Source organism: Ovis canadensis, chromosome 19 (assembly GCF_042477335.2).
Source record: "Ovis canadensis isolate MfBH-ARS-UI-01 breed Bighorn chromosome 19, ARS-UI_OviCan_v2, whole genome shotgun sequence".
Classification (NCBI taxonomy): domain Eukaryota; kingdom Metazoa; phylum Chordata; class Mammalia; order Artiodactyla; family Bovidae; genus Ovis; species Ovis canadensis.
Window position 1 is genome coordinate 29,726,704 of NC_091263.1, and position 23,578 is coordinate 29,750,281.

At 46.6% G+C, this 23,578-nt stretch overlaps 1 long non-coding RNA gene across 1 annotated transcript; it reads left to right on the forward strand.

The window, feature by feature from the left end:
* The first annotated feature begins 3,768 nt into the window (after positions 1–3,768).
* On the forward strand, positions 3,769–21,382 carry LOC138424227 (uncharacterized). The gene is made up of 3 exons (XR_011250702.1): positions 3,769–3,856; positions 4,892–4,983; positions 19,687–21,382. It is a non-coding gene; the product is annotated as an uncharacterized lncRNA (long non-coding RNA).
* Positions 21,383–23,578: the final 2,196 nt, after the last annotated feature.

Below are 23,578 nucleotides of genomic sequence, written 5' to 3' on the forward strand. Positions count from 1 at the left end.
GAGCCAGAGCAAAGTCCAATACTCTCTCCAGGAATCAAACAAAATCTGATACCTAATAATGTAAAATGTCCATTACCTAGCATCCAATAGAAAATCACCGGGCGTGCCAAACAGCAGGAAAATATGACTTGTAACTGGGACGAAAAAAAAATAGAAATATGCCCAGAAATGGCAGAGATGATGAAACTGGCAGGCAAAGACGTTAAAATCGCTATGATAAATCTTATAAATATATTCTAGGATGTTAAAGGAAACCATGAACTCAATTATGAGAGAAATAGAAGACATAAAAGAAAACTCAAGTGGAACATCTGGAGGTGGAAAACACAATAGCTGAAAAACAAATTGTGAACAAAAATCATCGTCTCATTGTTAGTGGAATTCACTTTGAGCCTGTCAAGTGATCACTGAATCATCTCTTCCTTGGAGACGCTTCCTTGGCTGGGACAGACTTAGTATTCTGTGTTCTCACAGTGCTTCAACCTCTTCTTCAAGTACTTGCCATGGTGGTATTATTTCCGTTATCCATGAGACTACGCATTGCATGTCTATAAGGTCCATGAGAGCAGGGGCATGTTTTTGCTTACCTCTATGCCATTGCCTGGCCTCAAGAAAAGCACTCAGTAAATATATTTTGAATGAATGAATGAACTGCTGTCATCGGCTTTGCAGTGGGTTCATCCAGCAGCTCTTATCTGACTGTTCATCAGCACAGTGACCCTGATTGACCACGAGCTACGATTCTCACATGGCTCCAAGGAATGTGCTGCCTGCAGGCATGGTTTAGTATGAACAGATGATTCACTGAGTGACCTGAAGTGAGTTGCTTAATGTCTCTGACCTTTGGTTTCCTCAGCTATTAAATGAGGTTGTTGAAATGGATGGTCTCTAAGAACCCCCAGCTCTGATGTTCCAGGACGCAGTTATGATCCAGTCTCCAAAAACGCTCCTCCTCCCTACAGGGTCCTCAACCTCTTGCCCCTATGCCCTTGAATGTGCTCTCTCTGCCTTGAATCATGGCTTCTGTGTAACCACCATGCAGAGAGTAGTGTGTGATTTCTGAAGCTGAGTTATGAAAGGCACTGTGGCCTCTGCTTTGGCCTCTTGGATCTCCAGCCACCACGTCAGAAGAACACTCAATCAGGCCTTGGGGAGAGGTCCTCATGGCGAGGAGCTAAGGCCTCCCGCCAATGGCCAGGTGAACAAAGCATCCCGGGGCCAGACCCTCCGGCTGCAATCAGACGCTCACTTGACTGCAGCTCAGGCTACATCTGACCTTCACTTAATGGGAGATCAGAGCTGGAGCCACCCAGCCAGACTACTCTTGAATTCCTGACCCATAGGACCTGTCAGCCAGTCAGTTCAGTTCAGTTGCTCAGTCATGTCCAACTCTTTGCGACCCCATGGACTGCAGCACCCCAGGCTTCCCTGCCTATCACCAACTCCCAGAGCTTACTCAAACTCGTGTGCATTGAGTCAGTGAGAGGTTCTAATTGTTGATGCTGGGGTTTTGTTTGTTTGTTTGTTTTTGAGGGGATAAATATTTGCTATTTATTTATCTGACTGAAGACTTATCTTGGATATGTAACTTGTGGCCATAAATTGATAAAGATACCAACAATACACCAGGAAAAATGGGCAAAAGATTTGACCAAGCACTTCCCAAAAAAAGATAACCACCCTGGAGCAGCAAATGTCAACCCACTCCAGTATTCTTGCCTGGGAAATCCCATGGACAGAGGATCCTGGGAGACTACAGTCCATGGAGTCACAAAGAGTCAGACACAACTTAGTGACTAAACAACAGCAACATGGACTTGTCAGTTTCTGTTATGTAAGTACTGTAAGAAGCTAAATAATTAAAAGCATTATTTGTGATTTTAAAAAAAGATAACCAAATGGGAATAAGTATATGAAACGGTGCCCCAACTTCACCACCCATGAGACAAAGGCAAGGCAAAACCACAATGGCTAAAATCAAAACCCTGACAACGTGTACTGTTTTAAACCACTAAGGTTTGGGGTAATTTATCATGCAGCAGTAGGGAGCTAGTATACTGGTAATGGAAGCTGTCTCTCCTTCAGTCTTTCATTACTCCTGCTGTGGAGAAAAACGCTGACTCAATCTCCAAAACAGACATCTTTCTCAATTTGGAGACCAAGTTGGGGGCTTGGAATCTTGATCAAAATCTCCAGGAATACACAAGCCCCTCTTTCCTTCATTGGCCCCAGCAGGTCTGATGCCACCCCGTCTCTACTACATTCTCCCCACTCTTTTCCTTCTTTTTTTTTTTTTTCACCAGCAATTTTGCACTCAGTTTCAACTGTTTCACTCCCATTCTGCTTCTGATTTTCTAGGTGACCTTGGGATACAGGTCCTGCTCTCCTGAATGACTTTTCCAACTTCCATAATCCTTTGAATATGCTCAGAGTCCCTGTGGGCACACGGCAGGTGTTGAACAAGTATTATTTACTACCTTTAAGGTTCTAATGATTCGGCTAGAAGGTCCAAGTCTAGGGGGATGGAGGTGAGGGAAACAAACGGGACAAAAAGCGGTGCAATGCCATCTGGCACGTTACTGTGGGGGTTTTGTTTCACTGTGAGTACCCCCTGAGCTTCTAGGGGACGCCAGGTTTATGCATCCCAGAGCTTGTCCAGAAAGGCTGCAAGAAGGAGTCATGCTCCAGGGTCGTTTATGGAAGGAGTCATGCTCCAGGTCGAGAATGGAAGGTAGAGGAATGTATCTGCCCTGCTTCTGCTTCTACCTCCCAGGTTGACATTCACCCCCAAGGGGAGTTGGCTCCCTAGCATTCTCCAGCCCCTGATGACCTCCCAGGAAGCCAGACTCCATGCCTTTGGTGAGGAATTTAATCTGGGTATCCAGGGGCAAGTGGGACATCAGGTGAGAGAGGGAACAGTCACTGAGGCACCTGTGAGGATGCACAGGACGTGTGTTGCATACAGGTGCCTTCTTGGCCCTGTTTCTGGTTCCTTAGATACTAGCTTGTCGGCACTGCTGTAGGAAGGCCTGGCTTCCTGTTCTGACTGCATCGGTTCCTCCAGTGTGTGATGTGGGTGGAGATAGAGTGAGGCTGCGTATTAATGGGAGCTGACCCTTGCAGGCTTCAAGACAGATGGACACACTCAAATCCTGGTGCTCTAAAATGCAGGGCTTTGTGCAGCCAGCTGGAGGGAAGATCTTGTCCCTCAGCCGAGTGGGGTCTCTAAAACAGTAACACCCAGTGGTTTAGAAAATGCAGTTTAATGGAGCAGAACTGGAGTTTTTGAGTAGTCACTGGGCTGTTTTAGACAAAATTCAAAGGCCCTGAGGCACTTTTTTTTTTTTTTTTGCTAGAAAGACAGGTGTTTCCTCCCAAGAGTTCTTTAGACTTCTTAGAAGAAACCCCAGGAAATGGGTTGCAAGCAGTAGGTGGAGGCCTCCATGATCCCTCAGAATCCCAGTGTGCTAAGAGGGCAGTCCAGCTCTCATTAACAGATGAGTGGGTAATAGATGGATGGATGGGTGGGGGGGCGGGTGGATGAACTGATGAGGTTACTGTTCAGTTTTGTAAAAACCCGAGGTGTTGTCCAGGCATCTAACACCCTTAAATGCCCATTTCCTAGAGGCAATCAAGGAAGTCATAGCTGTGGGTTTTTACCTTCTGAGTCTCTCCAACATGCATTTTTCCTGTCCCTGACACAGCCACCCTCTCCGATCCCCTAGCCTTCTGGCTTGTTATCAACTCCATGCTGTCTCTTTGCATTAGAGTGACAAGAAGCAGCACAGAGCCGCCGACAGGAGTCTGGAGCTGTAATTTGCACTGACATTCACTGGTGTTATCCACTTAGTGCCTGGTAAGCCAAATAGGAGATTTGTCTGATTTTGATCCCAGGAAGAGAAATGACAGCCCTGCCCTGCTCCTGCCTCTCAAAGCCAAGCGCCGGGCCAGTCCTCAGCCTGAGTCCTGGCTGACAACACCCACCTTCGTGATGCGGTATCGTTTTCCTTTCCTCCGGCTGCAACTGCCTTCCAGACCTGACATCTGGCAAAACACTGGATGGGGAGCTGTGGCTGGGGGGTGGGAGGAGGCTATGCCATCTTCTCAGCTGCTGACGGTACTGACTACGGGTGGCCACAAGGCCTCAGAGGACCCTCTGGGGAATCTCAGTGCCTCTGGGAAGTCAGGCCCCAGCTGAAAATACTCCAACAGCCCTTCTTCTGCGCCCCCCACCCCCGCCCTTAAACTCTCCTGACTCTAAGAGAAATGAGGCTGAATGAGACGTTTGTGAGAAGAGCACCAAGGAGTCAGCCTGCGGTGCAGCCCTCTACATAATTTACAAAATGAAGATGTGGGGCCCCTCGTTCAAAAAAGCAGGAAAAGTGTCATTGGAGGTTCTAAAACACAAAGCCTTTTACATTTCTTCGGTGGTCTCTCTCTGGTCTGTCACCGTGATTTTATTTGTGATGGAATGCTGTCCCAAGTATACATACATGCATATTATTTACTAATATTAGCATGATTTTTACCGTTCATCTTTAGATTACACCGTGACGGTTCTAAATGCACACAGAACTGTTAACTCTGACGCAGTACCACCAAGGTGACATAGTTAATATTTCATAAAGGCACTTGCATCTCTAGTTCATCTCTTCCAGAACAATGGAAATGCTCCATCAGACTCTTATTTTCTTATTTCACTTCTCCATACGCTGACGTTTTACCAATGCTCTCTGCCCTCATCTTGCTGAAGGGAAGAGAGACTGTGGTTGCCCTTTCTTTCTATGTCCTCATTTTCAGTATAAACAGTCAATACAGGGAAGTAGCATGAGAATGTGGCTGAGTTCCTCGGCCTTTGTTAGGACACAGTCGTCTTCTTTTTTTGTTCAAGGCAAGTTGAAGGGTGCTTACAGCGGTGAAGTGTGGTCCAAAGCCTCCGTGTGCTTGAACTCACTGGATCCTCTTGACAACCCCACATGACAGGTGAGGTACTTATACTTTTCAGAAAAGAACTGGAGCCACTGGGAGGTTAAATGGCTTGCCCAGGGCCTCAGAACCTGCCCCTGCCAGAGCTGGGATGCTGGCCTAAGCAGTCTGGCCCTGGCGTCCTAGCCTTGCCCACTATGCTCACCTGCTGCTCAGGACAAATCAGGAGAAGACCTGGGGGAGTTGTACCCCTCTCCTTCCCCCTGTGTCTTTATTTGGGTCTATATATCAGGGCTGGGGTGGGCAGAGCATCTGTCAATTCCAGTGGGAATCCATCACATCACTTCCTTCAAAAGTTACCTTTGCTTGAGCCCAGATAAAGGGCTTAACTGACATTTTAAAGATGATGAGGGGGGTGAAGTTCAGCCTTAGAGTCTGCTGGGGCCAAATGAATTGGGGGAGGGCAGCTGGGGTTCTGAAGCAGCCCCTTCCTCTCAGCTGTTGTTGGGTTTGGGGGTGGGAAAGTTTGCACGGGAACCAGGCGGCGAAGCCCCAGCTTGGTTTTCCTTGTCCCTTAATGAAAGGTATGCATGTGCACACACACACATGGCCCAGCTCTGCCTCCAGGGCGCGTTCTTAGACACCACGTCTCCTTTTCCCCAGGGTGACTCAGAAGTGGTTCCCACCCGCCGCCTGAAAAGGCGTTGCCTGCAGGTTCACTGGGTCAAAGGAAAAGCCAGAGCGCTGGGCTGCAGGCGTCAGGGGGGGCAAGGATGCCTGGGAGGAGGGAAGTGACAACTCCCTGTGGGGCTTGTGCCAGTAGCAGAGGGCGGGGAGGGCGGGGAGGGGGGGGGTCGTGGAGCAGAATGAAAGGTCGGGGATCTCACACCAGAGGGATGAGCAGGATCCGATGAGCACTTGACCCAAGGTCCCCGGAAGCTGGAGGGAGCCCTGCGATGCCCAATAGTTTTACAGCGGCCCTAAACGGTTCATCAGCACCCAGCCATCTAATCCTGTTCAGCCATCTTTATGACATCGTTATAGTAAAGCTAGTTACCTTTGCCCCAAGTAGCGTGTGCCCTCAGGTTAGCCATCCAAACTGGGTTATGTCAGATGAGAGCTGAGCCTCCCTGCTGTTAGCATGCAGGTTATGGGACAGAAAGCCCCAGTCCCTCCTACCATGAAGACATCTGTATCTGGTGCATTGATACAGTTTGAGAGTCCTGCAGACACAAATGTCAACGTCTCACCATTTAGGAACTAAAGACAAAAAGTGCAGTCATCCCTCAGGATCCGTGGGCAGTTGGTTCCAGGGCCCCCTGGGACATCAAACTCTGTGGATGCTCAAGTCCTTTCTATACAGTGACATAGAACGAAGGTCCTCCACACCTGAGGCTTTTGTGGCCCCTGAATCCGGGGCGGTGGAACTGGCTGTCTAGATGACCAATGGGACAGGGTAACTGGATACCTGTCCAGGGTAACCAGGGTAACCCCACTCCTACAGATTGGAGCCTGGACTTAGAGAAATGACATCAGTGCAGGAAAGCTCTGGCTTAAAGTGATGTTTTTACAATTTTCATAGCAGTTTCTTTCCACCGTGGGTTTTCTTTTTTCCCCAGAAGGCAGAAGGCATTCTCTGCTTTTCTCCGTCTTTGCTGTGGTCTGGTGCCTTGAGGGGAATCTTACTGACCAGCGACAGAGCAGGGCAGAGAGACCTCTCTTTCCTCTCCTGTGCCCTCTTTTGAGTTGTAACACTCTTTTCCTCTCTGGACGTATTGTTTGGAGAACATCAGCCCCGTTATCTGATGCCTGACGCAAATGTCGTACAATGTTGTTAATGTCACAGGACTGACAAAAGATGATGAGGGAGAGGGTCCCAGCAGATGGACGGGTTTTACATTTCATCCCCACTCAGGCCATTCTTAAAAGCCCAGAGCACATAGCAACCACTCTGTCGGTGTCTCAAACAAGAATTCCCCCAAGGGCTATTGTAGGGTCCTTACTCACTTCTCAGGAAATTTGTTTTTTCTTGGTTCTTTTTTACCCTCCTCAAAAAAGTGCTTATAGACCCAGAACTGAGGGACACTAATTGTTGCTCCCTTTCAACAGAAAGGTCAAGGTCCTTTGTTACAAAGCCCAGACAGGTTTTATGGCCCAGATAAGGCTGATCTCCTCCGAAGAGCAGTGGAAAGTTAATTCACCCCTCCCCCACCCCCCGCCGGCTGTCACGTTTGGCCAATTTGAGTGAGAAAAGGGGGCTCATGGGTTTGAGCCTATGAAAACACACAGTAATGGGCTCTCACTTTTCTTTTTGTAGACAGACAAAAGAGACCCCAAAATGTCAGTGCTGGACCTTAAAGAGAAGTTCTGTTAAAAAAAAGAAAAGGCTATTTTCTCCTTTTGTTATAATATCTTCTGTCAACTGTTTCTTCATAGTTATCAGTTATTATTGTCTCCAGCAAAGATTCTGACACTATGATGATACAGTTATGCTTATAAAAGATAGGGGAGGGACTTCCCTAGTGGTTCGGTGGTTAAGAATCCACCTCCCAATGCAGGGGATGTGGCTTTGATGCCTGGTCGGGGAGCTGGGATCCCATAGGCCGTGGAACAGCTAAGGCTGTGCACCGCAGCTAGTGAGCCTGAACGCTGCAACCACCGAAGCCTGCGCATATTCTGAAGCCCGTGCTCCACAGTGAGGACCCAGAGCAGCGTCCCCCGCCCCCGCCCAACAAAAATGGGGGACCTGCTCTCATCTTGGCTTGCAGATTTCCGGGTTTCTTCTGGCTCTAACACAGGAGAGCTGAGTGTGGAATGCCCAGCAGTTGGAGGCTGAACCCTGGCTGGCTGACCCCCATCCCTGAATTCATCTCCACCAGCCACCAATGAGGTCGAAAGCATCACTTGGCCGTATGGCCACCATGGACCATCCCTTTCAGGTTGTTGTGGGTCGCCATGGAAACAAAGACATCTTAATGTTAAGAATAATTTGCTCCTTAATGGAAACAGTCTCTCTCTAAAGGAAGGTTCACTTGGGAACCATCAGAGTCATCCCCAGTTGCTGGCCCCACCACATCCCTGTCCTATTTTCATCTGCTTGCCTGGAGGTCTCAATTTTGATGATGTATGAGGTGTCAGCCAGAAGGCCTCGTGCTCTGCTGCGAAGCACTATAAAAAGGCAGATGTATGACTGCGTCATCCACAAATACCCTAGAAAGTTAAGTGTTAAACCAATGTTAATAATAAATGTTTCCCTCTGAAGTAGGTTACGGCAGCATCACCAAAGCTGTTTAAAATGTAACAGACCAATAAACTCTCAGGGAGCTGGAGGGTGCCTACCCCTGCCACGGTCCCTGCAGTGCAGTCAGGAGAGCTGTTAAATGCCAGCCCATCTGGTCTGCTTGGAGCCCTTGGATGGAAACCCTCCAAACATCTGAACTTGATCTCTACAAACGAGAAGTCCTGGGACCAGAAAGCCCCCAGGGTATGCAGAAATGACTCTCTCAATGTCTTTTTGAGGAAACAGGGCCCTGACCCACCACACTGACTCAGCCTGCCCACCCCCACCATTTTGCTCGTGGGCTCTCTTGATGTAAATGGAAGAAGATGAAAAGCACTCTCTTTCTGAGGTCCTCCTGGAAGAGGGCATGGCAACCCACTCCAGTATTCTTGCCTGGAGAAACCCCAAGGACAGAGGAGCCTGGCAGGCTGCAGTCTGTAGGGTCGCAAAGAGTTGGACACGACTGAAGCGACTTAGCACACACACACGCTCTAAGCCCTGCCCGACCTCCCACCTCTGGGTGCTGCACTGATCATTTAGCAAGCACTGGTCTTGATTTCCTCCTCCTGCAGGGGTTTGCCCGAAGAGAGCCCCCCAGGTGGGGAGCCTGTAAGAAGAACCACATGCTTATGTGAATACTTGGAAGCTTACTTGGCCAGGTCCCATAGTTGTGCTGTCTTTGCTCAAGAAAATTCCAAGCTGAAATTCTGTATTCCGGCCCCTGTGGACGTAAAGTCCTAACCTGTCCTCTTCTTCTCTTGCTCCTCATCCAGTAGTAAGACCGGTGGTTGTCATGGCTCTTGCTGTTTTCTCCTAGAAGGTTCTTCCTGGTCCAAGAGAAAAAGTCAGCACCACTGAGAAGATGAGAGCCAAAATGCTCCAGTGGCAAGCTGGGTTTCCCGGAAGCAGACCCCGAGGGGAGATTCTAGTGAAAGTGACTCATCAGGACGTGTCCTGTAGGGTGGGGAAACAAGCCTGGGAAGGGGAGGAGGACAGACAAGGGCATGAATGTCAGGCAACATCCCTGGAAGGGTAATGCTGGCACAGCCCCTCAGGGGCACTGTGGGTGACACCTAAGTGTCCCCATCAGGGGTGAGGGAATTGGAGAGTTTATAGCCCTCTGTCACCGGTTAAAGGGCTGCAGGGGCAGGACATGCAGGGAACATGGCCAAGGCTGTCCCCGTTGCCTGTGGTCCATCCTCTGCCGCAGATGCAGGTGCTGCTGGGAGCAGAAGCCCCAGGAGAGGCCTTGTGCTCAGACATGCTAAACAGGGCCTTCCCGGGTGGCCCGGTGGCCAGGGCTCCACGGTCCCAATGCCTGGGGTCCAGTTCAATCCCTGGTCAAGGAATGAGATCCCACATGCCACAACAAAGATAGAAGATCCTACGGGCCACAACTGAGACCTGGCTCAGCCAAATTAAATAAATAAATATTTTTCAAAATAAATCAGGTTGTTTAAAGGGGGGGGGGGAAGTTACATTAAAAAAAGAGAAATGTTAAACAATCTGAGATGTTGACATAGGACCGACAGCTGCTGCCACATGCCCTATACACAGAAAAATAAAGCAAATAAAGGAACTCAAGGTTTACTTCTAGGTTCACGGACTTGTTCGTCACTCATTCAGACATTCAGCAAACATTTATTGAGCACCTGCTATTGTGCCAAAGGCAGGGGACTTTTTAAAAAGAAGGTAGCACCAATTTAGTGCTTGAAGGGCTAGGAGTATAACCGTGTGGGTTGGGGAATATGTACCTAACGGCCACCACCCAGCTCAGGTTCAGATCCCACTAGTCCTAACTTCTGTTCTGGTCTGTTCCACCTGGAAGCAGCTCTCTGTCGAATGATGTAATCCAGGGGCTTCAAGGCTGCGCTGCTTAATGTGAACACAGCACCTGGCCATCCCTGGATGAAAAGCACAACAGGAGTGCGAGGTATTATTAGTGTTAAAAGTGGCATTTAGCAACACTAATATAAATAAGCTGACACCAGAGTTTCACTCTGCATTTAGGGAAATGTTCTGGGTCTCCAAGTCCCTTTATCTAAGAATCAAAGGCTCCCACTAGTTATAAAACATGCCTGCCCTGGTTTGTTTTAGGACCTGAGCATTTTCCTGGCATCCTCACATTGGTAAGCCCCCTGCTGATTCCAAGCAGTGTGGCTGCGTGGGCAGCATTTCAGCTACAGCTCAGGTGGGGTGACTTGAGGTCATGTCCATCTATTGCCCATGACCCACCAGTCATGGTCAGGAGGGAGGAACAAGGGAGGAGCAAGTGGGGACTAAGAGCAAAACCTTTTTCATTTGTAGGGTGAAAGAGGAAAAGTGAGAGCAATCATGTCCCTCCATTCCTAGGACCCAAGACTCAGTGATCAAAACAGACCCTGCCAGGTACAATATAGAGCACAAGGATAAATGAGGAATACTTAAAACAGCTTATTTATTTGTTTCACTGTGCTGCCTTTCATGTGAGGTCTTAGTTCCCCAGCTGTGCTCCTTGCAGTGGAAGCTCAAAGTCTTAACCACTGGACCACCCGGGAAGTCCCTGATGAATACTGTTTAAAGTATAAGAATGTCCTGAATATTTCCTGGGATATATTTATATTAAAATATTGTTTATTACTTATCTAAGATGCAGATGAAACTGGGCATCCTGTGTTTTTCTTCTCCAGTGTTCGCCAGAAGGAATTTACTCCTTTAATTCCTTACCCAGGTGAGAAATGGAACACCAGATATGTCTGGAGCCCATTTCAGGCCTGTGGGAGGTTCAGATCTCTCCAGTTGAGCCATGTATCTAAAGTCATCTAAAATCGATTTTTAAGATCCTCCCTCAGCTGTCCCTAGGGCTGGGAATGTGGACCCAAAATTGTTCTTTAACTGAGACCTTCAGTTACCTAATGCCAAGCAGAAAGGCCCACCTGGAGAGCACAACAGACAAATGCATTTGTGATCAGGAAATCTGAAGCAGAGAAATGACCAGGAGAAGGAAATGGCAACCCCACTCCAGTAGTTTTGCTTGGGAATCCCATGGGCAGAGGAGCCTGGCAGGCTACAGTCCAGGGGGTCGCAAAGAGTTGGACATGACTTAGCGACTAAACAACAACAAGGACCTCTTAGCAGGGCTTCCAATTCCAGAATTCATGTGGAATTCCTTAGATATTTAAAATCTGTGATAGGGTTACCTTAAGCTTATGAAGAAATTAAAACAGTGCTTTATTTTTTTTTAACTATAAGAATGAAAAGCTCATCTAAAATTAAATGCCACATGCGGGGACTTTCCTGGCAGCATGGTGGTTAAGACTCTGTGCTTCCATTACAGGCAATGCAGGTCCCATCCCTGGTAAGATCCTGCATGCCATGTGGCTTGGCCAAAAATAACACATTAAAAATGGTTTCCTCAGGGTGTATGCCCAATAGTGGGATTGTTGGGTCATGTGGTAGTTTAATTCCTAGTTTTTTGAGGCACCTCCATACTGTTCTCCATAGTGACTGTATCAATTTATATTCCCACCAACAGAGCAAAAGGATTCCCTTTTCTCCACACCCTCTTCAGCATTTATTGTTTGTAGATTTTTTGATGAGGGCCATTTGGACAGGTGTGAAGTGATACCTCATTGTAGTTTTTATTTGCGTGTCTCTAATAATGAGCAGTGTTGAGCATCTTTCCATGTGTTTATTAGCCATCTGTGTGTCTTCTTTGGAGAAATGTCTAGTTAGGTCTTCTGCCTACTTTTTGATTGGGTTGTTTGTTTTTCTGGTATTGAGCTGCATGAACTGCTTATATATTTTGGAGATTAATCCTTTGTCAGTTGTTTCATTAGCTAGTATTTTCTCCCAATCTAAGGGTTGTCTTTGCACCTTGTTTATAGTTTCCTTCACCGTGCAAAAGCTTTTAAGTTTAATTAGGTCCTATTTGTTTATTTTTGTTTCTATTTCCATTATTCTAGGAGGTGGGTCCTAGAGGATCTTTCTGGGGAAAGAGTGTTGAAGAGTGTCCTGCCTATGTTTTCCTCTAAGAGCTTTATAGTTTCTGGTCTTACATTTAGGTCTTTAATCCATTTTGAGTTTATTTTTGTGTATGAAAAAAAATGCCACATTCAGATTTAAAGCCGTGGAGAAGCTTCACCATCCCTAAGCCTCGGGCTTGTCAACACCTTTTTGCTGGCATAGCCCTTTCCCAGTCGTTACCTCAGAGACTTGATGCCCTCATGAGGGCAGACAGCACAGTTGTCATCCCACCCTTTGGCAGGTCAGGCGATCCAGCCGGAAGGGCCTGTCCAGAGCGATGGGGGTGGTGACAGAAACCTCACCTGTGGCCTCAGTTCTTCCCACCTGAACCAGCTGTTAAGCAGTGGGCCTGGAGCCAGGTTCTGGCTTTGAGAGCCCAGGTCTGGAATGCCAGTCCTTGCCTTCCACAGTCTACCTGTTGGAGACCAAAGATTCATCCCTGACATTCTTATTGAACAAGGATGATGTGCTGGGATGTACCTCGTGATACAGCTGGGGAAGGTAGACAAGGTTTGGGTCTCCCTCCAGGGGGCTTCCCTTCTGGAGGTGGCATCAGATGGCAACAAGTGCTCGAGGCCAAAGGACCAGGTGGGAGGCGGGGCTGCTTTAGGGACAGTGAACAGGAAGCTCATTCTGGAGAGGGGGTGCCTGACCAGGCCGCCTCCTATCCCCTATGGGCCCCCAGCTTTGCAGATAGAGCAACCGCTGAGCTCCAGGATGGGAATGAGCTTGCCGTCCAAGGGTGTACCAACAAGGTAGAGAGAAGGGAGACGCAGTCCAAGCACCTGGCAGGCTCAGTCTGTGGTCAGGAGCCTGGATTTTCTTTGAATGATGACAGGGAAGCTGCTGGAAAGCCAGCCTTAGCCCAGGTTCTCACCTTCTCCTATAAAGGTCATCAGACAGAGAGGACAGGGCCTGAGGCAGAGTGGGGAGTGCACAGAGACTCACAGGTGACAGCCACGTGTCCCCTTCTGGAAGAGGGTGTGTGCGGCGCCTGGCTGCTGCTGCTGTCTGCTCTCCAAAGCTTGGCTCCGGAAGTCTGGGGTTTTCCCACAATGCATGTTTTCATTTCCTGAAGCTCACGTGCTTCTCCAGAAAGCCAGGAGGGGTCCTGATGAGGTCTCAGATCCCGTAGCAGTCATTTTTAGGTCCTGATGACCTTTTAACACAGGCCAGGATGGTCCCGTGTGCCTATGCAGAAGGCCAAGAAAAGACAGATCAAACTCTCCTGGGGATGAACAGACCCGAGCCCTGGCCCAGTGACTGACTTGGGAGAAAGTCAGTCGGGCACCTTGACCATGGGCTGGATGAAAACATTTTGACCAGTGGTTCTCAGAGTGTGGCCTGCATATCAGCATCAAGTGGGAACTTGTTAGAAACGCTAAAGCAGAGACTCAGCTTTCTATATTTGAACATGTACTCTAGATGATTCTCATACTCAGTAAAGCTTGAAAACCACTCAGTTAGAAGAAAGCTGGGCAGATGGTTAAAAAAAAACCTTGCTTTGGCTGAGACTTGGTTCAAATTAGAGAAAAAAAAACCCAGAAAACTTCATGGCAGGGGGATGTGGGATGTAGTCTGTGCCCCAAGTTCAACCAAACACAGAGACTAATACCCGAGTTATAACTTCTCAACCCAACAAAACCACATCATGAAACTTTACCAATAAAGAGTAATCTTGGGCTACTTCTCCCAGCCAGGTTCCAAGGCCCAAGTTTATTCTTGGTGCACTCTGGAGACTCCTGGAGCCTGCCTGCATTCCTTCATTCATTCCCACAGTCTTAGCTGCTGAAGATACAAAGATAATAAAAAAACCCCCACAAAAACCCTTCCTCCACCCTCAGATAGTCTGTTTCAAGGAGAGGCGTATAATTTGTGAATGAAAAATTACAGGGCAGGGTAATCAGTATTGCTACTACCAGGGCACTCTGGGTTGAAGTGGGACCCCCCTGCCTAGGGCAGGGAGGAGGAGGTCTCAGCCAGGCCCGGAGGAACAGAAACACTGGGGTGGGGCAGGGGTTAATCCAGTTCAGCCAGTCTAGTGTCTGAGTCAGATCATGACGCAGTCAGATGGGAAAGCTGGAGTTCACAGTCGTAACTGCCCCCGGAGAACAGAATTATCTGCAGAGCCCAGATACACCCTGTGACTACAAGTGTGTGCCGGAGGGGGCAGGGTGTTGACTGGAGGAACCGCGGCACCACTGGCAGCCCCAGCCCCCAAATTGCTGACCAGCGGCTACATTCCCAGCTCTTTTTTTCTGATGAGTGTTCCTGTGAGTGTTGGCCTGTCCCCAAGCCTGGCAACCTGTTCTCAGTCCTATCTCCCCTACACCTGCACACCTCACTTCTATCCCAGCATTTTGTCCTTTTGGAAGTACTTTCAACTGACTGTACTGATCTAGAAAGGACTAGGAATAAACCCCCATCCACGCAATCAGCAGCCTCAATCTTTAGCACCGTCTTAGCAGTCCTACTCAGATGCACATCATGGTGGTCCCCCTTTTGGTCATTTGCTCATTCAGTACTGTTGTGACAGGCTCTGATCCAGAGGGCTCCTGTTACTGATGGTTAATAATTATGGGGTTAAGTTTTTAAAGATTTTCTTTGATGTGGACCACTTTTAAAGTTCTTATTGATTTATTACAATATTGCTTCTGCTTTATGTTTTGAATTTTTGGCCAAGAGGCATGTGTGATCTTAGCTCCCTGACCAGGGATCGCACCCACACTGCCTGTGTGGGAGGGTGAGGTCTTAACCACTGGAAAGCCACAGAAATTCCTGCTGTAACTTTTAGTCTCACTAGCAATGAAAAATGTGACGATGTACTACTATTTCTCACCAAATTAATACTTTGTTTTGAAGAAAATGCTTGGTACTAGTGAGGAGGCTGTGAGAAGGGGCACCTCCAACATTATCATTAGGAATGGCTGTCACCTGGGAAGTCCCCAGGCTGTCTTTCAGATCCAGGTCTGTTCTATAAGGCTGTCCTGTTGGGGACATCTATCTGAAAAGCAGCTTGACAATATGTATCAAAAACTATTTAGATGTTAAAACCTACTAACCCGGAAGTTCATCTGGAAGTTTATTCTAAGGAGATTATCAGGAACGTAGACAGAGATTTATACCAGCTACTATTCATTAAGCACATACCACACATGCACCAACACAGATTTCACCAAATTTTTGTAGTATCAACAAAGATTTCACCAAAACATTGTTTTCCATGGGGGGAAAAAAAAATTAGAAACAGGCTACATTTACAATAATAGAGAATGTTTAAACAAGTTAGAATAAGTCATAGAACATAAACTGTTCATTAGAAACTCCTTAAAGAATTTTAAATGCCATAGGAAATATTCTTGTATGTGCAGTATGCTTCTAACTTACAAAAATATATAGTTAATATAAATGCATTTAAAATAACCAAATACTACTGGATAGAATGGAAACTTTTTTTTTTAATTTGGCTGAGCTGTGTGGCCTGTGGACTCATAGCTCCTCAACCAGAGATCGAACCCGTGACCCCTGCGCTGGAAGCACAGAGTCCTAACCACTGTACTGCAAATTCTCCAGACTGTAATTTTCTTAACCCTTTCAGCATTTCTGTATTGTTTCCCTACCGTTTGGCGTGTATCCCTTTAATAACGAAAAGGTGGCACAGCACACATGCGCAGGTACGAAGGCGCGTGTGCGCGTGCGCACACTCACGTGACTTCCATTCCCGTGTGCGGAGTACCGTATAATATTCTTTCTTACGACGGCTGCCTCCTGGTCCGGTCCTGGTGAGTCACCCAGCTCGTCTGGGTTTTTAATTTTCTCTTTGCAAAATGACTGTGATAATCCCGGCCTCTCCATCAAACAAGATAGTTGTATGTTGCTACTGCCTCCTGCCTGTAAAACCCCAGATGAATGCTAATTACTGTTACTACTAACACACCAATGCATTTTGGGAGAGGTGAGTTCCAGTGACGGTGGCATCTCCGCAAAAAAAAAGTCTCAAATAAGCTAGGAATGGTCTCCTGGGACATGAAGCCTTCATTTCACATAAAGTCTCTCTTTGCCAGAAACCTTCCTCCTGTGTATCCCTATGCAGGTACTATTGCTGGTACCAAATGACTCGAAAGCTCGGTAGCAGGGAGCGTTTGTTTGCCATACATGTCAGCTGGGGTTTGGCTGATCTTGACTGAGATCAGCTGAGTTGGGTTAAGGTTGCCTTTTTTTTTTTTTAAAATTATTTATTTGGCTGTGCCAGGTGTTGTGGCCTGTAGGATTTTTATTTTTTTTTTTAAGTTGTAGCTCTCGGGATCTTCAGCTGCAGCATACGAATTCTTAGTTGTGGCATGTGGGATGTAGTTGGACCACCAGGGAAGTCCCTAGGCTGTCTTTCAGATCCAGGTCTGTTCTATAAGCCTGTCATCTTCCAGGGACCAGCAACCTAGCTGGGGCATGTTCTTTTCCTGGTGATGGGAGAGGCATAAAAGGACATGCCCAGTCACACAAGCACATTTCAAACCACTGTATGGTCACCTCTGCTTGTTCACCCTGGCCAAGCCTAAAATCATGGGGGCAGGGAAGCTCCCTCCCCCACCCCATGGAGATTCTGGGGGATCTGCAGAGTGTGGGCAAAGAGTGTGGATGCCACAGAGGGTGAGGAGTTGAGACTAATTCAACCTAGCACAAGGAGGGTGGGGAAGGTAAAATGAACCACGAAGCTGTCAGCTCTGTTCAGACTGAAGGCAAGGAGGGAAAGAGGTGGGAAGTCCTGGCTGTGACCTGTTGGAGGCAGCCTGGAAATGCCTACTCTGCGTCCCTTGTTGATACAGCCAGTATTCATTGGGAGTTTGCCTTGGAACTTGGTGAAGCTCTGAGCTGGGACAAGATGTAGGTGACAATGAAGGCAGGACTCTGGTCCCTCATTATTTTCCTAAAAAATTTTCTTTCCACACCTGCAGCCCATTGCTGGGTTTTAAATGCACTTCCAAGTTTTGGCCACAGCAATCAGAGCAGAAAAAGAAATAAAAGGAATCCAAATTGGAAAAGAAGAAGTAAAACTCTCACTGTTTGCAGATGACATGATCCTCTACATGGAAAACCCTAAAGACTCCACCAGAAAATTACTAGAGCTAATCAATGAATATAGTAAAGTTGCAGGATATAAAATCAACACACAGAAATCCCTTGCATTCCTATACACTAATAATGAGAAAGTAGAAAAAGAAATTAAGGAAACAATTCCATTCACCATTGCAACGAAAAGAATAAAATACTTAGGAATATATCTTCCTAAAGAAACTAAAGACCTATATATAGAAAACTATAAAACACTGATGAAAGAAATCAAAGAGGACACTAATAGATGGAGAAATATACCATGTTCATGGATCGGAAGAATCAATATAGTGAAAATGAGTATACTACCCAAAGCAATTTACAAATTCAATGCAATCCCTATCAAGCTACCAGCCACATTTTTCACAGAACTAGAACAAATAATTTCAAGATTTGTATGGAAATACAAAAAACCTTGAATAGCCAAAGCAATCTTGAGAAAGAAGAACGGAACTGGAGGAATCAACTTGCCTGACTTCAGGCTCTACTACAAAGCCACAGTCATCAAGACAGTATGGTACTGGCACAAAGACAGACATATAGATCAATGGAACAAAATAGAAAGCCCAGAGATAAATCCACACACATATGGACACCTTATCTTTGACAAAGGAGGCAAGAATATACAATGGAGTAAAGACAATCTCTTTAACAAGTGGTGCTGGGAAAACTGGTCAACCACTTGTAAAAGAATGAAACTAGATCACTTTCTAACACCGCACACAAAAATAAACTCAAAATGGATTAAAGATCTAAATGTAAGATCAGAAACTATAAAACTCCTAGAGGAGAACATAGGCAAAACACTCTCAGACATAAATCACAGCAGGATCCTCTATGATCCACCTCCCAGAATTCTGGAAATAAAAGCAAAAATAAACAAATGGGATCTAATTAAAATTAAAAGCTTCTGCACAACAAAGGAAAATATAAGCAAGGTGAAAAGATAGCCTTCTGAATGGGAGAAAATAATAGCAAATGAAGCAACTGACAAACAACTAATCTCAAAAATATACAAGCAACTTATGCAGCTCAACTCCAGAAAAATAAACGACCCAATCAAAAAATGGGCCAAAGAACTAAATAGACATTTCTCCAAAGAAGACATACGGATGGCTAACAAACACATGAAAAGATGCTCAACATCACTCATTATTAGAGAAATGCAAATCAAAACCACAATGAGGTACCACTTCACACCAGTCAGAATGGCTGCGATCCAAAAATCTGCAAGCAATAAATGCTGGAGAGGGTGTGGAGAAAGGGAACCCTCCTACACTGTTGGTGGGAATGCAAACTAGTACAGCCACTATGGAGAACAGTGTGGAGATTCCTTAAAAAATTGCAAATAGAACTACCTTATGACCCAGCAATCCCACTTCTGGGCATACACACCGAGGAAACCAGAATAGAAAGAGACACATGTACCCCAATGTTCATTGCAGCACTGTTTATAATAGCCAGGACATGGAAACAACCTAGATGTCCATCAGCAGATGAATGGATAAGAAAGCTGTGGTACATATACACAATGGAGTATTACTCAGCCGTAAAAAAGAATTCATTTGAATCAGTTCTGATGAGATGGATGAAACTGGAGCCGATTATACAGAGTGAAGTAAGCCAGAAAGAAAAACACCAATACAGTATACTAACACATATATATGGGATTTAGGAAGATGGCAATGACGACCCTGTATGCAAGACAGGGAAAGAGACACAGATGTGTATAACGGACTTTTGGACTCAGAGGGAGAGGGAGAGGGTGGGATGATTTGGGAGAATGACATTCTAACATGTATACTATCATGTGAATTGAATCGCCAGTCTATGTCTGACGCAGGATGCAGCATGCTTGGGGCTGGTGCATGGGGATGACCCAGAAAGATGTTATGGGGAGGGAGGTGGGAGGGGGGTACATGTTTGGGAATGCATGTAAGAATTAAAGATTTTAAAATTTAAAAGAAAAAAAAAAGAAACCCACCCCCCCCCCAAAAAAAAATAAATAAATGCACTTCCATTTGCAGCTTTCCCGTCTGTGTTGCTGTGGTTTTAAAAGGTGGCATGTACTTTATTGAAGTATAGTTGATTTACAATATTGTGTTAATTACTGCTATACAGAAAAGTGACTCAATTATACATATATACACATTGTTTTTCATGTTCTTTTCTGTTAATGGTGTATCACAGGATATTGAATATAGTTTGCTGTGCTATACAGTAAGACTTGTTATTTATCCATTTTATGTATTATCATTTGCATCTGCTAACACCAAACTCCAAGACCATCCCTCCTCCCACCTTGGTAACTACTATTCTATTCTCTATGTCCATGATTCTGTCTGTTTCATTTGTGTTGATTTTAGATTTTACATATGAGTAATATCATATGGCAGAAAGTGAAGAGGAACTAAAAAGACTCTTGATGAACGTGAAAGAGGAGGGTGAAAAAGTTGGCTTAAAGCTCAACATTCAGAAAACGAAGATCATGGCATCTGGTCCCATCACTTCTTAGGAAATAGATGGGGAAACAGTGTCGGACTTTATCTTTTGGGGCTCCAAAATCACTGCAGATGGTGATTGCAGCCATGAAATTAAAAGACGCTTACTCCTTGGAAGGAAAGTTATGACCAACCTAGACAGCATATTGAAAAGCAGAGACATTACTTTGCCAACAAAGGTCCGTCTAGTCAAGGCTATGGTTTTTCCAGTGGTCATAGATGGATATGAGAGTTGGACTGTGAAGAAAGCTGAGCGCCGAAGAATTGATGCTTTTGAACTGTGGTGTTGGAGAAGACTCTTGAGAGTCCCTTGGACTGCAAGGAGATCAGCCCTGGGATTTCTTTGGGAAGGAATGATGCTAAAGCTGAAACTCCAGTACTTTGCCCACCTCATGCGAAGAGTTGACTCATTGGAAAAGACTCTGATGCTGGGAGGGATTGGGGGCAGGAGGAGAAAGGGACGACAGAAGATGAGATGGCTGGATGGCATCACCGACTCGATGGACGTGAGTCTGAGTGAACTCCGGGAGATGGTGATGGACAGGAATTGTGCTGCGATTCATGGGGTCGCCAAGAGTCGGACGCGACTGTGTGACTGAACTGGACTGAATGTCATATGGTATTTGTCTTTCTGACTTTACTCTGCCTAGTATGATAATCTCTAGTTGCATTCATGTTGCTGCAAATGGCATTATTCCATTCCTTTTTATGGTTGAGTAATATTCCATTGTATGTACATACCGCATCTTTATCTATTCATGTGCCAGTGGACATTTAGGTTGCTTCCTTGTCTTGGCTATTGTGCAGCGTGAACATACGGGGGCGTGTATCTTTTTGAATTATAGTTTTGTCTGGACATATGCCCAGGAGTGGGATTGCTAGATCATATGGTCATTCTATTTTTAGTTTTCCGAGAAGGTGGCATGTATTTTTATCATCTCAGGACTGTATCTCAAGCACTTCCCTCATGTGTAAACGTGTTTCTGATCAGAATTCTCCCTGGCAAAATCAAATGGCTGTGTTCCCAGTCTGGACTGTCAGGATCCATCTGATGGTGTGGTCTGTCATCTAGGAAGGAGGGCCACCTGCCAAGACAGCACCTGAGGAAGGTGGGGAGTGGCGGAGCTTCTATATACATGCACGAGCTGAGGAGGTGCCTCAGAAGAGACAGCGGGAGTGGAGAGGTCAGAGATAGAGCCAAGGCTTGGCAGCTGGGAGGCAGCTGGCCCCGCATGGGGTGTGGGCGGTGGCTCTGGGCTCATGGGAATCTTGAGGAAGTGTTGGCTGAAAGGAAGCAAATAGAACCCTCCAGAGTCCTACAGGACCAAGTCCCCGATTGCTCCCTTCATGCTTCTCTGTGCCAAGATCTGAGTCTTAACACGGATGAGCAGAGCCTGGCTGGAGAGACCGCATGTACCCTGTGACCCTGGAAGATGGAAACTAGCATAGACCAAGGGCCATACTCAGCGAGAGAGTCTCAGGGAACATGATTCTCTTTATTTGGAACCAGATGATTCGGCAAACTACCAAACAGAGTCCTCCTTTTCCTTCTGAAAAGAAACAGATACATAAGAGAAAAAGTACCTCATGTGGATTTCTGCCAAACGGGGCACAGGTCCCTGTTAGGTTGGCACCTGCCTGGCAGGAGCTCACTGGAACTGTTAAAAGCTGAGGCTTGGGCCCAAGTCTAATGATGAGAGACGCCGTCAGACACATCACCAGACACCTGATGGGCACTGCCCAAAACCATCAAGGTCACTGAAAACAAGGAGTGTCGGAGGGACTGACTGCCACAGCCAAGAGGAGGCTCAGGAGACCTGAGGACTGCAGGAACTTGGGTGGGATCCCGCACCAGAACAAGACCTTAGGAAAAAGTTCAGGAAATCCAGATGAACTGTGGACTTCCGTTAAGAATAATGATTAGTTCTAGTTCATTAGTCGTAACAAGTAGACCATCTTAACGTAATATGTCTGTAACAGGAGAAACTGGATAAGGGATGTTTTGGAACCCTCTGTGCTTTCTTAATTTTTCTGTAAATCTTAAACTATATGTTAAAAAAAAAAAAAAAAACTATTACAAAATAAGTGGGGAGGTTGAAGGCAGACTTGGAAGCCAGCCTGCTGGGGATCCAGTCCCAGCCCCTCCTCGCCTCAGGCAAGTCACTAGACCCTTTCTGCCGCACCTCCGTTTCCTCCTCAGGAAACGGGACTCCTCACAGGACCTCGGATTGTCCTGGGGACAGAATGAGTTAAAACTTGTCAAACTCTGGAAGAATGTGCCTGGCACCGAACAAGTGCCACACGTGCTTATTTAGTACGTAAATAAAACTATAGGTGTGGATTTACCTCAAACGTCCTGTAAAATAGAAGTAAGTGTACAGTAGCTTGAGTTTTAATTTTCCTTAAAAAAAAAAAAGCATGCTCAGGGCTCAGTTTGGGCTCTTCTGTCCCAGAAATTCCGTGACCCTGCCCTCTCCCTCTGGCTTGGCCTGAATTTGGTTCTTCCTGCTCTTTCTCCCAAGGGATTCCCATTCTGTGCCAGGTTCAGACAGGATGACTCAGCCTGGAAACCTCCCATCAAAAGGCACATCAGCGCAAGCAGATCCCCTGCCCGCTTGCCTGTCCTGGCTCTTCTTCCTTGGGAGGGTACTCTGGCATCTAGGTTCCAGCACTGGCCCCGAGACACCTCTAGCCTCACCCTCTGCCCCCAGACACACAGCCACAAGCCCTCTAGCCGACTTTCCTGCCTACGCTGATGCCCTTCCAGCTCAGAGAGCTAAAGAGGAGACATCCCCGCCCAACAGGATGCTTGGGAAATGCGTGTGTTCCTTACGGCTCAGGAAGAGGTCTTTCTCTAAAGAACAATCCTGAACTTTGTCCAGAGCGTTGCGAGCTTGCTGCGAGTCATCTTCCTGTGAGCATCTGGAAAAAAAGCCTTGTGTCCAAGCAGAATTGGAAGCACACCTCTACTGTTTCCTTTAGTCAGGACCTTGAGTTCCTGGAGCTGTTTCCTGCCCCCGCTGATGGCCACGGTCCCTCTCCGGGGCTGCCAGGTACAACCAAAGCCAAGCTCTGCAGTGTGGCAAAGAACAAAAACCTGAAGCTTCGCAATGAGGCTGAATCTCCCAGTCGCTTTCCCTGGTGGATTCCCCTACTTTTTTTTTTTTTCCCCTAAAGAGGCTTATTTCTTGTTCAGAGACACTGGTGAAGGGGGTCATTGACATGCCCCTCTGTTTACAGGTGAGGAAGCCAAGTCCCTCTGGAGACAAAAAAGATGTCAGACACATTTCCCGTTTGGAGACGGGGTTGCAATTCCTCATCCACGTTCTAGCCGGAGTTAACTTGTTTTCTTTGCTTTTCTTTGCCAGCACTTGGCAGTGACCTACATAGACCACATGCCTAATAATAACTTGAGCTTTATTAGCACCCAGCATTCAAAAGCCTCTGGGAATTTGGCAAAAGGCAGTATTTAGTAAATCATCTGCTTGTTGCAAACAGACTTTGCACTTCTGGAGCAGCCTTTGAAGAGGAGAGGCTGCTGGCTGGGAGTTATCAGTACAGCTGTCGCTTGTCTGACTATTTTCCTCTTCATCTTTTTATCTGGAAATCTCCAAGACCATGGCTCACTTGTAAAGGGTTGATATTTGAGACAGGTAACTACTAGTCTATCTCAGGTATCAACCTATCAGATGGCTTTTGGCCAAGAGTACCCACCCAAAGTTCTACCCCCTACTCCTGCCTCTGATTGGCCAGGCAT